The sequence below is a fragment of the Canis lupus genome, chromosome 18, assembly GCF_048164855.1.
Source record: "Canis lupus baileyi chromosome 18, mCanLup2.hap1, whole genome shotgun sequence".
Taxonomy (NCBI): domain Eukaryota; kingdom Metazoa; phylum Chordata; class Mammalia; order Carnivora; family Canidae; genus Canis; species Canis lupus.
The window spans coordinates 52,669,816-52,685,143 of NC_132855.1; the positions used below are offsets into that span (position 1 = coordinate 52,669,816).

Sequence of the window (15,328 nt, forward strand, 5' to 3'; positions counted from 1 at the left end):
GTGTGTGTGTGTGTGTGTGTGTGTGTTGCTCATGAATAAATAAATAAAATCTTAAAAAAAATAGAAGACTAAATTTGGATCCCCACACCCTAGATCAGCTCTGACTTGGGACTTTGGATAACCTAAGAGTGACCTTTCAGGATAAGTTCCCATAAGTAATCTGGACCCTCAGCTCTTGAGGAGGTGAAGAACAGCATAGGCACCTAGAATCAGAATTCAGAGTGGACAGACACACATAGACAGCTTTGTCTGTTCTATTGAGAGACGTCAGTATCACCCAGCCCCAAGGGCTGTTGTACTTTGTGGTTTACCTGCCTTGTCACTTGCCAGCACTCCTGCATACTGACCTGAGAACCTTTCTTGCCACACCAGGGAAATAAAAGACCACTGCAGTGTGCTGCATGCACGGGAGGGCGCTGATTTCTGTAGTGTTCAGCACTTTATCTAGTGGGATTTAGCTGAAGCTAGGGTGGGGGGCAAGGGCACTGAAATTGTACCTCCCTGTCCTTCCCGGGAGTCTGCATGCTCTCAGCTCTGAGTGCAAGTGTATGAGGGCTCTTTTGTGTCCTTAGCACCAGCCCCAACTCCCAAGCAGTATTTTGCTCGGGCTGCTCAACAGGTGGGATAAACAGAAGCTTGCTGCAGCCCAACTAAATGGTGCTCTGGAGCTTTGGCTGGAAGTTTCCAGGCCACATTTAAATATCACAGCCTGGTTTAAGACCCTGACTTGGGGATCCCTGGGTGGCGCAGCGGTTTAGCGCCTCCCTTTGGCCCAGGGCGCGATCCTGGAGACCCGGGATCAAGTCCCATGTCAGGCTCCCGGTGCATGGAGCCTGCTTCTCCCTCTGCCTGTGTCTCTGTCTCTCTCTCTCTCTCTCTCTCTGACTATCATAAATAAATAAAAATAAAATAAAAAATAAGACCCTGACTTAACACCCACCTCTCCATTCTTGAGCAGGCTGCTGGCTCTCCTTTTTTCTAGGGGCTTTGTGGTGTAGATCTATTAACAAGTTGGTGTGGTTGTGAAGGGAAGTGGAGAGAAAGCTATAGACTGCCCAAGGTCACTCGACCAGCCCAGAGCTTTGCTACCAATAGTATTTACCGAGTGCACGGGTGCCCTTCTCCCCACTCCGTTGGGAAGACTTGGGAATGGTCCTTTCAGCAAATCCCAACTTGAGAAAGGTGCAGAAGTCTCCCCCTGCACCTCTGTAGGAGGGCCCAGAGCATCTGACTTTCCCCAGGGTCGAGTCACTATTGGTCCTACCACTCTCCAGTGCCTACATCCAGAATTCAAAAGGACAGTTTCTTCCTCTGCCCGCTCATAAGAACTTTCAGCCTCAGAGTCACTAGAGTCACTAAAATTTAAAACTCCAAGCCATATGGCCTTCATTGGGCTGTTTGGATGGGAGGAGGCAGAAGCTTTCACTGACTGTCTTTTGCTCCCTAGTACATATCTCCCCTGTTGTCACCCTTAGGCTGTTCATTGTATTGTTTCCCCACTGTAGGAACTCCTTAAGGGCAAGAATCAGGTCTTTCATCTCCATTGTTCCCAGCACCTGGCACAGTGCCAGTCACTGTACTGGCTCTAAGTAAGCATATAGATGAGTAAGTGAACCAAAGGAGGGTTATGGCAGGGAAAGCCACTAGGCTAAGGGTCAGAAACCTAGCATTTTAAAGAGTAGTTTCTCATTCATTTGGGCTTATGAACTGAACTGTGTGGTAATCTTGAGCCCTGCCTGAGTTAACTTACAGAGCAGCCTATGTGTTTGGGAGGGTTTCTGACTGGTAATGGCTAGAGAGAAGCATGCTATTTGGTTCTCTTTCCGCTTTCCTTTGGAATAAATGGACATGTTTATAGGAGGGTTTCCCTTTGTTTTTCCAGGGTAGTCAGTTGATACTTGGCCAGCTCTCTCACAGGTTCCTCCTCCAGAACCTCAGGGAAACCTCAGGGGCACTAGCTCAGCTACAGCAAAACTATGTACAAGAAGTCCTTCTGTGGTTGGTGACAGGACTGTCCTGCCTCAGAAACCAGTGTGACCACTGAGAATTTCCCTGCTCCCTCTAGACTCAAGAGCAGAGGTTCTAATCCTGGGCCTGCTCTTGAATCACCCAGCTAATATTTTTTAAATATTAAAATCCTGTCACCATCACCCTTATAGATGCCTCTGTATTTGATCTTGAGTCTGGACGTTGTTGTTCAGTGCTGGCAATGTATACTTAGGACTGAGAACCATTGCCTCCAAGAGTCTTCACTAGAAGGAGCTATAATAGCACTTGAACATCTGCTGGCCTTGCCCTCCCCCCACCCTAGAAGGTGGAAGAGAAGAGCATGTGTTTGCCTCTTCTGCACACCCCACATCTCCTTCCTCAGCTAGTTCTCAGATACCATTCCCAGACCGTGCAGAACTGTCTTTGCAATTTAAGATGAATATTTCTTTTAAGACTTTAGCTCAAATAATGCTTGCCCACTGGCTCCCAAATATCACATCCCATCCTTTGGTAGCAGAAGAGTCTGCCTCAGCAATGAGAAGCAAGGCCAGACACCAGTTGAAATCCCAGACAGCTTCCTACCCTCCTTCCATATCTTGTCAGATATTTCAGGCTTTAAGTCCTTATTCGTGCTCTGCCTACTTGGCTGGCTGTTCTTGCACTTGAGCGGCTTGTTTGCCTGGACAGGTCCAAGCTGTCTGAGCCATCAGCAGCTGCACCTCCTCCCTCGCGCCTTCTGTCTGGGCCAACCTTGATTCACAGTAGTGCAGATGGCCCCAGCCTCACCAGCAACGTCTGCCACTCCCATCCCTCTCCTGCCCTGCTTTCCCCCAGATGAAGGGGCTGGGCCAGGCTTTGCCTGCAGATCAGCCTAAGACTAATATGAAGACCACTCTTGTTAGCTCATGCTCTGGCATACTAACCTAGGAAACATAAAAATTTTATCTGAAACACACAGGACAAAGGTACAGGAAGGTCTGATGCCTACATCAGAGGTCATCTATTTTTGCAAATATGCTTAGTTCCACCCACACTGCTTCCTAAATATTATTGGGAGCTGAGAGAGCAGGTGCCAGAAATCATCTTTCCTGCTCTGCCTACCCTCTCCTCCCTCAAATGCAGACTTGACAGCTTCTCATGGCACCACCCCTCAGCCCCTCCGTCTAGTTCAGGGTGCTGAAAGGTAGTGCGCTGTAATACACTGTTGTAATCAGTTCATTTCCCTTCTCCCTGTCCCTCTCCAAGAAAAATGAAGTGACAGGTAACAAATGCTAGAGGGGGTCATGGGTGACCTTGTATATGAGAAAGATGTGCTGCAGTAGCCTGAGGGCCTCACTCTGCCTCTCCCTGTGGTAGCTCACTGCTGAGCTGAGGACAAGACACTGGAATCAGGGTGTCCCATCTAGCAGGCTCTCTCTGACACAGACCTACAGCCATGCCCTCCAGCCACAGCCAGCTGCAGGGAGGAAGTACTGTGGTAGCAGTCTGCTCCACCTTTAGGATGGGGCATCCAGAGCAAATGCACCAGCTCATTTGGGTCATCTGTAAACCTAAGGGACCCCAGCAGCTTTGGAATGCCTTTGGTTCAGCAGTACTAATATTCACATGATTCATCCTGAGGCTTACTCAGCTGTTACACATATGATTTCTCTGTGGAGAAAACTGTCCCAGTCCTAGGCTGCTTAAACAAGAACATAAGCCCCCAGCCAACCATTTTTATAGGGGAATATCAGGACTGAGATATATTAGATATATTGTAGTATTTTCTTTAGGATAAGGATATTTTTAATCCTTAATAATGATGAAATATGTCCGTTGGTGCCCAACAACCAGTAACATACTGACTAAAGGAGACAACGACTACCTGAAGAGTTACCTGCTTTTGTCTCCATAGTTCGAGGCCAGGCATTTGGTGAGTGCTGTTTGTCTTCATGAGCATGGGGCCATGCGGGTGGAATGGAATTAAGGGACCTTATTCCACTCCAGATGCCATGGCTCCTACAACCTGAGGATGGGGTCTCCTCTCTTCTATCCCACTTGGCAGGTAAGGAAGGAAAGATCCTTGGGCATAGCCCAGTACCTTTTTGTTTCTCTGAAGCCACATAATCTAGATCACCAAGGTGGTCAATTTCTTGTTCTTCACAACTGGCCCTGCCCTCCTAGGCTTCCTTCTTTGTGTGTGTGTGTGTGTGTTTAAATCTTATTTATTCATTCATGAAAGACAGAGGGGGGTGGGGCGCAGAGACACAGGCAGAGGGAGAAGCAGGCTCCATGCAGGGAGCCTGACGCTGGACTCTATCCCGGGTCTCCAGGATCACGCCCTGGGCCGAAGACGGCGCTAAACCGCTGAGCCACCCGGGCTGCCCTCTAGGCTTCCTTCTAACATTATATGTTGTACTCTCTTCCTGCTGCAGTTGTTGCTTACCCTCTTAATAGGATACATACTCTTCTGGGTCCATTGTTTTCTCCTTTGACCACATTTTAATGACTGCCTGCTTTTGGTTTTTGATCCACAAATTCTAGTCAAAATTGCTGGGCTGAGTGACTCATGGCACAGTCCAGGTCCTTGAGTTGGGTCCCAAGGAACCCAAATTGACAGGATTTGCCTTAACTCTTAGAGTAACCATCAGATTTGTAGCTAAAAACCTGTGGCAGATACATTGCCAACCATATCCCCAATTACATGAAGGAGAATGGCCCTTGAGCTGCTTGGCCCAGGTCATGCTCTCCAAAGGGGCTTGCTGCCTTCCCCACCTTGCAAGTTGCTGAAGAGATTGGGATAGGAAGGTCCTGCCCTGCATTGTCTGCCCTCTCTACTCACTGTGGCACCGCTTGCCCATAAATCTGCCAGAGTTCCCAGAGCTGCCTGTACTGCTCACATTGCCTGGGGGTCTGCTCCATGCCAGGATGCCCTGACCTGAAAGGGTGCAGAAGGACTCCTGTCGTCTCTGTACAGGGCTGCGTCTCAGGCTCCACATGCTGCACTAAAGTTTTAGACATGAGAGGTGGCTCTGTTCTCTCGGGGGATAAATGGGGAAAGGATTCCCCCCACTGACATTTCCAGGGTCTTAATTCCAAGTGGACAAACCCATTACCAGGCTCCTGCTCTACACACCACACCTGATTCCATCTCAGGCCTTTTTGTACCAGCATAGGGAAGCCCTCAGTCCAGCAGCGACAGTAGCAGCACTATTCGGGAGCAAAGTCTTTAGCCTTGTAGTATTTTGTAAACTGAAGTAGTGAGACCTTAACTTCCACAACAGAAACGAAATGGAATGACCTTGTGGGGTGACATGTACAGCCCAGCCGGCATTTATTTGAGTTGTTGATTTACACATATTAAATGGTTTTCATCACTACTGAACTTCCTTGCCTCTGTGTGATGGTCAGGTTCTTTTGTGTGTTTTTTGTTGTTGTTGTTGTTTTGTTTTTTTTGATGGTCAGGTTCTATATCAACCATGGCATTCATGCAGGGATCGGGGAGAGAGAGCTTGGCTCCTTTACTTTGGCACCTGAAAATGGTTCTCCATGCTGCACAGAGTTGCCAGTGGGGAACTGCTGAAGTAGCACTCTGGAGAATCACTAGGGAGACCCCTCTGTCTCCTGCCAAGCTAAACAAACCCTGCCCATGCACCACTCTGAATCACATTTCTCTGCAGCTTCATTCCTCCTTCCCGAGCTCAGCACACGGCGCCGCCTTACGGGAAAGTCCTGGGTGTCAGCAAGAGAGGCATTTGAGGAGAGATGAACTGATGTAGGAAGGGGGAGTGCTGCTCGGTCATCTTTTAAGCAGAAAGGAAAAGGTCATCAGAGCCGTATGGGGCCCGGGTTAGATTATTGTTAACTCTGCCTTGCTGCAGCAAAGGGTCCATCTCAGTAGGGCCAGCGCTGGGCACTGCCAACCCCATCCAGCTGCTGACAGCCCAAGCACAAAGAAATGCATGCTCTGTGTACACAAATGGGTCTACATGTCAGCGTGAGCCCATTTTTAGCCCTTGCCCAGAAAGGGCAGCCCATGACATAGTAATTTAATTAAATTTGCCTCCCTCCATGGCCCACATATTTGAAGAGTTTGGCGGGGGAGGGGATGAATCTGGCTGAGGAACATTACCCTGCCGCTCTGGCACTGCCCCAGAGCCGAGCCACAGTACCATAAAGGGTCTCACCATCCTGAATCCGGCCCAGGGCATCTGTCTGCACTGCAGGCTCTCTGGCGGGGCTGCCTGCTGGCACATCTGGCAGAGGCAGCCTCTGGAAGCATTCCGTCTCCATCACAAGAAAGCCACCAGGGGCAAAATAAGGGCTCCTTACCCCCTACTCAAGACCTGCTGGCAGCAGCCTCATGAAAAACTAGAGCCACAGAATTAGCTTTCCCCACTGATTTCAGTGTATAGGAAGGGAGGGGACAGAATGGGAGGACCCCACCCCTTCAACCGACACCATAGCCTCAGTAATAGCTATCAACCCAATTTCTGTGTTGGCCCACATCCCTGTACTTCTAGAAAAGATCCATATTTAGGGACTCGAGGTTGATTCAGTAAACTTATCACCATGTTTTACTTCTCAAATGCTCAGTTTTTGTCCATTGTGTCCAAGCTCAATCCACAACCACAGTCCACACTCCAGAGCCCTCCCTCTGCCTTTCAGCCCACCAGTGCTAGTCTCACATTGAGACCATCACTCCTCAGGGGTACCTAAGCTTTCACTTTCTCTTGTCTCCTCTCTCTTGTCAGAGTGCCTGCCCATTTCATCTTCTCACTGACCTCTAGCCTCCCACCCAGCCTTTTCTATCCTAGGTCAGCAGTACCGTGGCCACTGGAGAAGAGCACACTTTCCTGTTACCCTCGCTCCCCACCAAGAGCATATCCTCCTGGCTGGCTAATCTCTCCTGCATAATGATAGCAGCACCTCCGAGAGAAAGGGAATTTCTCTGGCACAGTTTGTCTCAACACCAGCAGAACACAGGCTTTTGCTTAGGAGTGGGAATCATTAGTATCAAGCCTTTATTGAAGGGGACCAGTCTCTAGGGGAGCTAGCGGAAATTACCACTCCTAATAGATGAAAACTCATTTGCTTGAAGCCCCCGCCCTCTTCTTTATTTCCTGCATTCTCCCCCCTCCCTTCTCTTCCCAGCTTTGAAGTCAAAAAGAGAGGTACTGCTATCGCTATCCCATCCAAGATGGCAAATTTCTGCTAAATTAACTTGGTTAAAAGATCCTTGGTTGATAGCGGCTGTTCTTTTAGAATGTTTCTATTGGGACTTGGCTTGAAACCATCATGAAAGGACAGATTCTAATTAAATGTATGTGATAAAATTATAGCCAGGACCACTCCATTTCCCAAGAGAGGATTTATTGACATGGCTGGGAAGAGGAGACATTTACTAGCTTCCCAGACCAGGTTTCAGAGAAGGCCCCAGAGTCAACCTGAGCTGTCTGAGCTTGCCCTGCAAGGGTCCCCTTGTTTACGTAGTACCAGGGAAGGCAAGAGAAGTGGAAGCAGGACTCCAGACTTCTCTGCTTCCCCAGTGGTCATCTTGACCTTGAACAGACCTCTAACCTGATTTAGCTTCTGTATGCCTTCCCTGCACCAGAGGAGTACATGTTCTTTATCTTACAGTTCTTTGCTCTTGTAGGGGAAGGTGGGGGGGTGGCATAAGCAACAAATGCTCCTTTTAATTTATTACCTGTTTGGGCTGCCATCAGAATTCACCTGCCTTGGAACGTGTCTGGTTGAAGAGAAAGGAAGAGTTGCCTGATTTCTCAGCTCCAGCTATTTGAACGATGTCATGAGTAGGCACCGTGTCAGAGAATCAAGCCCAGATAAGGTACTGGTGTGAAAGGCTTTCCCCTTTTCTCCCTAGAGGCCAACTGTAAGGGACTGTACAAAATTGCAAACTCCAGCAGGCACTAATCATTTTGTAGTTTCTGTAAATAGCGCCCCTGGATTTGTCGGTCACTGTGGTCCTGCTGGTGTTCCGTAGTAGTGCTGAGTTGGGAACCCAAAGACCAGAGATCTGATCTCTGTATCATCAGCTGTGTGATACCTGAGCAAGTCACATCTCCCTGGCCTTCATTTTTCTCATAAATAGAAAAAGTTTTCTAAATTAACTTGGAGATTCCCTTCTCTGCCTCCACATCTCTGAATTTTGAAGCTATAAATCATCATTCTATCTTAAGTGTCTTGCCATCCTGAGGTTGGCTAGCCTTGATTACACACCCATGATGTGAAGGTGCCCTCAGCTGGCATGATACCATTGGTCAGAGCAGATGTGGACTTAAAACAGGAATGTGGCAGAGGGAAAGCTAAGGAAAGGGAAAGCTACCCTGCAGGCACAGCAGGCTGAAACAAGAACACTGGGATAGGCCAGTTCCTTATGCTTCTTGTTTTCATACTTCTCTGTGGCTTCAGAACCTTCTTCCGACATACACGCACACAGTACACCCAGTAGGTGCAATCATTTGCCTCATCAGAATAACAAAATGAAATGGAAATGTGCTTTGAGATATCTCAGTCTTGCCAGATATCTCCCAGCCCCCCTTCCCATTTCTAATTAAAAGATTGTCTTCTTTTCCTGATTCCTTTGGCAGTCTCTTCCTTTGCCCTCCCTCCTTACTCCAGACTCTCCCAATTCATCCCCTTAAAGAGATGAATTGGAAGAATATGCTGTCATGTCAGAAGGAAGCCATTGTCAATTCACACAGGCAAAGCTAATAGGATAAAGTATTATCCGACTTCCTTTAAGTCCAGAAATTAAGTCTTCTTGCAATGGTAATAGATTAGAACTTGTAACCACTGCAGCTGGTAGGCTGCAGAAACAATCTGTTAGTATCTGAGGCCTCAGCTCCATCCCTGGACCTGTGCTGGGCCTTTTGTGAGGGACACACTGAGCATTCCTACAAACACTGCTGTGCTATCAGGGCAGTGACCTGCCTCTGTGGAGAGCTGCCTGGAACTCATTCAATTCACCTACAGGGCGGAATCTGAGTGGGACAAGCTGTCTGAATGGTCTTAATGAATCTGGTTGAGTAGGTAGGTGAAGGGAAGAAGCCAGGGCTACGAAGACTCTAGGAAGTAGCCGGAGGCCAGGAAACCAACCTTTGCCTAGAGACCGGTTAGTGTATAAAAGCCCTTCTCCGTCATCCTTGCTGACTCATTGAGCAGGTAGAGTGACTTATCCAGTGACTAAATCAGCACCAGCGCAGATATAGGGAAACCAGAGGTGAGACCTTAAAGGAACTTGAAAAGACTACAGATGAAGCACTTGCTTTGGAAGAGGAAACCGCATGAGAACTGTTGGAAGAAAGAGTCACCAGTCTTCTAGAATGGAAGGATCTTGCAAAAATGTCCTAGGTCCTATCATGGCAGATGATTGTACTCAGATGGGGATTATGGAGGGAAACAACCTGATATAAGAAATTGGAGGATGCTGCTTATTAATGGGGTTATAAGGAGGTGCATGGGTATTAAAGAAACAAGTGGATCAAAGACTGTTCCTTTGGTATATTAGTAATCAAAACTTTAGTAATTGTTCTAGTATTGTTCGTAGGTGCACAGAATGACCATGAAAGTACCTAAATCCTACTTCGCTCCTTCTTGTCCCTACACCTGGCATTAGAGCAGCCTTTCATCTCAGTGCTTCCCACTGGAGGGTCAAAAATTTTAGTGGGATAAGTTAGGGAAGACACCATCCTCTCAAATGATAACACTGTTTGAAAGAGAGCTTCTCCCAGGGATATCCCCTACAGGCCTCAGCCTAATCTCTCTGACCTACTGCCAGCATCCATGTGCACTGAAAGTCATCACCATTTTTACGGGAAAACACAATTTATATAATATCCTCCCTCTGGAGTAATATTCCTTTTGTGGATAAATAGTGACTTGCACCACCCTCTTCTGTCCCCCTGTGACTTTGCCCTAATAGAAATGAAGGATCAGATTCAGAGCAGACCTCTGAGTGAGCTGGTCAGGGTCAGGATTAGATTACAGTCCTAAAGGCTGGGTTGCTTCCCCCAAGCAGTGGACAGTCTGCGGGATAGAGAACAGGACTGTTGTGGGTAGGTGATTTGCCCCAAGTACTGACAGAGCTGGCATGTTCTGGAGGATAAAAACCTGTGATCATCCTAAAATCTAATTCTAGCCACTCATTAGGAAATCAAAATGCATTCTCTCTTAGGCTTCTCTTGGAAAGTTGATCTCCCTGCTTTTCTTCACTTCCGTTCTATGTCATGGATTTCACACTAACAGTCCTCCCCCATCCAGGGTCCAGCCAGCCTCTTGCTTGCTAGGACAGAGGACTCTCCCTGGCTTCCTCCTTAACTGCATTGCAGACCCTTAGCCTGTGCATCTGCCATGTAGCTCCATTCTGTTCTCGCTTGCTCAAATTATGGTACTTTTTCTTCCACCTAATTATCTTCTCCAAGCCCTCTGATTCTGTTTTAAGGCCCTGATAGCTCCTCTCTGTGCTGCCTTCTCCTTCCTGGGGCCTTACCCTTCCCCCCGCCCTTCGTAAGGCACCCCGACAGAGAAACAAGGAGAGGTGAAGAAGACTGTAAGAAGTTTGTACTCTCAGTAAAGGACCGAGGTTTCCAATATAAATGTTTCCTGGCCCAACCCTCAGCTTGTGCATCATATCAACAGTAGCACCTTTCCTTTCTTCTGGCTTACCTCGGGGGAAGGTAATCTGATCCTGGACTAAAAATGGTGCCTTGGGCCAGCTAGAGAGTTGAATTAGGGAACAGAGCACAAGGCATTGCCTTCCTGGGGACAAAAGTACAACTCCTCTTTTCCACTGGGTCTGGGCTTATATAGATAGTGCTGTCCCACTGTCCCAGACTTCTCGATAAACATCCTTCCTCTCTGGAACAGCTCAGTAGGCATATTCTCTCTTTGGGCACAGATGAGGTTCTAGAATAGAGGTACTGACTGAGGAAGGCTGGGCAGTTGGTCTGTATCCTTATGTTTATCATCAAATAACTACCAGCAATACAGAATTACTGTATGATGTCAGTTACCATTCTAGGTGTGATTTTATTTATATAATTTCAGTTCTCAAACAACCTATGAGGTGGTGCAGTGCAGATACTACTATGTCCATTTTACATATGAATAAACTGAGTATTTGTCACACAGGTAGTAAGCGATGGAGCTGAGATTCAACCCAAAAGACCAGATCCAAAGTCTATACTTGAAAGCACTGTGCTGTGTTGCTTTGCAAATATGTATGTTTCACTGATCTGGTTCCTGAAGCATTTATTCCTGTTCCAAGAAACAATTTTTCATTTTAATTTATTTTTTTATTTTTTTTTTATAAAATTTTTAAAAAAGTTTTATTTATTCCTGAAAGAGAGAGACAGAGACATGGGCCGAGGGAGAAGCAGGCTCCATATAGGTAGGGAGCCCGATGCGGGACTCCATCCCGGAACTCCAAGATCACGCCCTGAGCCAAAGGCAGCCACCCAGACGTCTCACTTCATTTTAATTTAAAACGAAGATGAAAAAAAAAAAAAACAAAGATGAAAACAACCTTAATCTACAGCCCAAACCATTTTCACCCTCTCAGGTGTAAAGGGTATTTTCTGAATGATAGAGACCAGGAGAGGTGCTTTTGAGCCAAAAGCTGCCTTTGCAGTTCAGCTGAGGCAGGATTTAGAAATGGCGTGAACAGTGCCTGCATTAGCCGATGGCATGGAGTGCTGAGTGCCAGCAGAGGAGATAAAATCAGACATATGTTTGGATATAAATGTTCTCTCTCTCTCTCTCTCTCTCTTTCTTTTCCTCTAATTTTAATCCCCTGCTGCTTTGTTGCAGTAAAATGTTGGGGCCTTAATTGTGGGCTTTGGCCCTCTCAGGTAGTAGTCTGGGCTGTGTAAGGCCCCCTCAGCCCTCTCCTAGTTGATGTCCATCTCCATAGAAGTAAGCCAGAGCTCTTTATCTTTACTATTAATGGTCATGGATTCTGGACCTCTTCCCCCACCAACAACAGGAATTGTCTTACCAGGGACTCTTTACTACATTGTTCCACCCAGCAAGTTGCTGGCCTCAACATGATAAACAGCCATGATAAAGCTAATGTCTCTAGGCCTTGAAAGTGTCCGGTCTACTCTCCTTCCTTTGATAAAAAGATGCAGCACAACACTAGAGAGTGATAAAAGGCCTAGAGCAGATTATGGGAATGGCAGCCTCAGCATGGCACTTGAAGGACTGGGGCTGGGGTAGGTTTAGTGGAGGAGAGGAGTTAAGGAGCCTCCCCCAGTAGTCTCATTGTTGAGCCAAATAAGCAGAAACCATTCCATTATGGAGAACTTAAACTGATCAGTCCTTTAAGACCCTTTAAGACCTCCGCCACTCCTCTACTCTGCAAAGCTTCCAAGGCTGAGGTCTGGGAGAAGGCCAAGCTACCTTTCCCTTTGTGAATACCCTGCTTACCTAGGTCACCCTTTCTCTGGCAGCTGTCTGCCATTGAACCTCAGAATCAGAAGCTGTTATGTGCAGTCCTTAGTGAGCACACATGGCCCTTGGGCCAGCTGTGTGGGACCCCTGTGGTAAGAACTCTGGTCAGTCCTGAGAGGGCAATAGAGCCAGTCCTGAAGGAGCTTGAGCACCACTAAGAAGAGAACACAGCAGTATCTGTAGGAAGGTCCCATTTTCACTGCATATCAGCCAGGAAAGAACTGGGCTCTTAAAGGCCCAGAAGAGCCTGAGTGAGGAAGGCACATTGACCTGGGAGTCTGGAGATCTGGGTTTCAGTCCCACCTCTAGACTAAATAAATGATCTTTCATGTCCTTTAAAAAATTCTCTAATGAAAATTCTCTAACTGCATATAATCAGCAGCGGTCTTTCCCTCTAATGTGTTGCTCCAGCTACTCCCCTGAAGAGCTACCAACCCATGTCCCATTCTCAAGTAACAAATCCTATAGCTTGGCCACCAGGCCTGAGGATGAGTCACCAACACGGCATGAAAGGCTGTACTCTCGGTGCTCCTGGGACTCCTCTCTGAAAAGCTGTCCCAAGTGCCTGCTACAAAAGAGGATATACCCAACATTATGGCAGTGGAGCCCTGCCACTCTACAACCTGCAATACTGCCCAGGTCAAGGAGTGGGCCCAGTGGGGAAAGCAAACTACCCTTGCAGCTCTAAGGCCGCTTATACCCAGGAACCATATTCTCAGTCTCCCCCACCTTCTTTCATCTTCCTTCTGGAAAGCACTTCTCCCTCAGATCCCAATATGGCAACGTGCTCAGCCCCCAGGACACATGCATTTGTCCTTAGGACTCTTTCCCAGGAATGTTTTGAGACCATTTCTATATCCCTCCCCTCAGACCTCTGGTACAGCCACAGACACTTCTTCATTCCAGAGTGACTGTATAATCCCTAACTATCCAAGTAGCTGTCACAAAAGCAGAGGCGTGAGCAAATCGGCCCCACATCCTTTCTTCAGCTGGTCCTGGCCAAGTCCCACCCTTTACTCTGCTGCAGTTTCCTTGTCGTATTGGGGGTAAGCTGGTAAAGGAGAGACAGAGAGAAATATATATTCAGAGCCCAGAAATGTGAGTGGCAGTTTCTAATTGTGCACCATGCGTGCATGCTGCCACACACACTGATACCCAGAAATGACATGTATATGCCCAGGGGATTAAGAATTGGCCCTTTCTTAGCCAGCTGCTGCAAAGTGCTGCCTGCCTTTCTCTCCTTGTTCAGTGCCAGAGAGATCACACCCACTCAGTCCCGATTCCCTGCAGTAGTATAAAAGCGCTGAAGAGACGCAGGATCCCAGTTCATGCAGCCTCCCTGGACATTATCACTGGGGAAGCATCAGGAGACAGATACCCACCACCACCAAGACGCGTTTGGCTATTTGGCTCCCAGAGAACGGAAGGAACAGTGCCTGTGGGAAATTGAAGCCAAACAGCATTGCTGCAGACCTCTTAAATCCAGGTCCCCTAGGGTCCCTGGGTAGAGCCGGTGCTGCCTGACCAGCAGCTTCTGCTGAGGTGGCATTTAACTTCTGGCCTGGTCCCAGGATCTGAGGCTGACCCATTTCCCCTGCTTTTCCAGGGCATCAGGAATTTGGTTCTAGCCCCAACAAAGCCAGGTACCAACACACTTAGCTTATGGAAGGTGCACTAATATTGGGGTGCTTTTATTTAAGCTAAGGAAAGATTGTTGACAGCTTTAGCATTTTTCACATTGTCTTCCCCTCCGGTTTTACCTCTCCCCTCCCCTCCCCTTTTTATCTTTAAGTAGAAAAGACTTGGTTGATGCTTGTAAGAACCTATAGGATCTTATTCAATTTAACCCTTTAGGGACATTGAAGTAAAAATTGAACAATATTTATTAAAATACAAAAATACACTTTTCTCACATTACAATCAGTGTTCTTTTGTTGGCATTCCCCACCCCACCCATCCCACCCCTTTCAAATCTGAACCCTTTATTTCTTTTTAAAGCTAAAATAATAAATGAAAGAAGTTACAGCATTAAATGGACCAGAATAACAGAGATCTCTGCCTTCACCACCCACACCCTTCCCTTTCTCCTCCACCTCCTCCTGAGGTAGGCCTGGAAGAGGGAAGCCTTCCCCCCATTCCGCTACATTCAACAGGACTCCTTGCAGAACTCACTTCTCGTGTGCATGTGTATCACTTTTGTTTTAACTGTGTATCTCACATCTTTTTTGTGAACCATCCTGTTGATTCAAGGCTTCATCGTACTTTAAATGAGCCTGTGCCCTTTTACTCTCTCCACCCGTGTTTTGCCCCCACCCCACCGCCACAACCAGTTGACATCAGCTGTAATAATCCCTAATGAATCAGCATTTAGAATAGTCACCAAATCACAAGCATGAGAAAAGCTTCCACTCCCCCAAGCTCCCCAATCCCAGCCTCTCTTCCTTCTCCACCTTAAAACAAACAAAATCTTTATAAAAAGCAAAATCGTAAAATGCCATCATTGTCTACAATCATTTGTCAGATACCAGGAACAACAGGTGGACATAGCACAATGCTAATCTCTGGCCTCCTATGAATCCATTCTGTCTGCTCCTGCTCTCCTTTCCTGTCCCCCCTCTGCTGCCGCACCCCCTTCAGGGGCCTCCTCCCTCAAGGGAAACCCTGAATAGACACATGCCTTGCAGAGAGTGGGTTAAACCCATCTGCAGGAATCTGGTGCAGTGGGAAAGCATTTCAGAGCTACGCCAGCTCCCTTCCTTCTCTGCTCCCTCCTGAGGTGCGCTGTCAGGCGGGTCGCACGCGTGTCCCAGTGCACAAACCAAGGAGACTTGTGCACACAGACAGACGGAAGGACTGAGCCCCTTTAAGGAGTCACTTGAAGTTTGGT

General features: G+C 47.5%; 1 protein-coding gene and 1 long non-coding RNA gene across 2 annotated transcripts in view; both read left to right on the forward strand.

The window, feature by feature from the left end:
• SND1 (staphylococcal nuclease and tudor domain containing 1) overlaps positions 1 to 15,328 on the forward strand; it is a 420,606-nt gene that overhangs the window by 343,047 nt on the left and 62,231 nt on the right. The gene's annotated exons all lie outside the window — the stretch shown is intronic.
• The window catches only part of LOC140609204 (uncharacterized), a 79,138-nt gene that overhangs the window by 21,108 nt on the left and 42,702 nt on the right, over positions 1 to 15,328 (forward strand). The window lies entirely within an intron of this gene.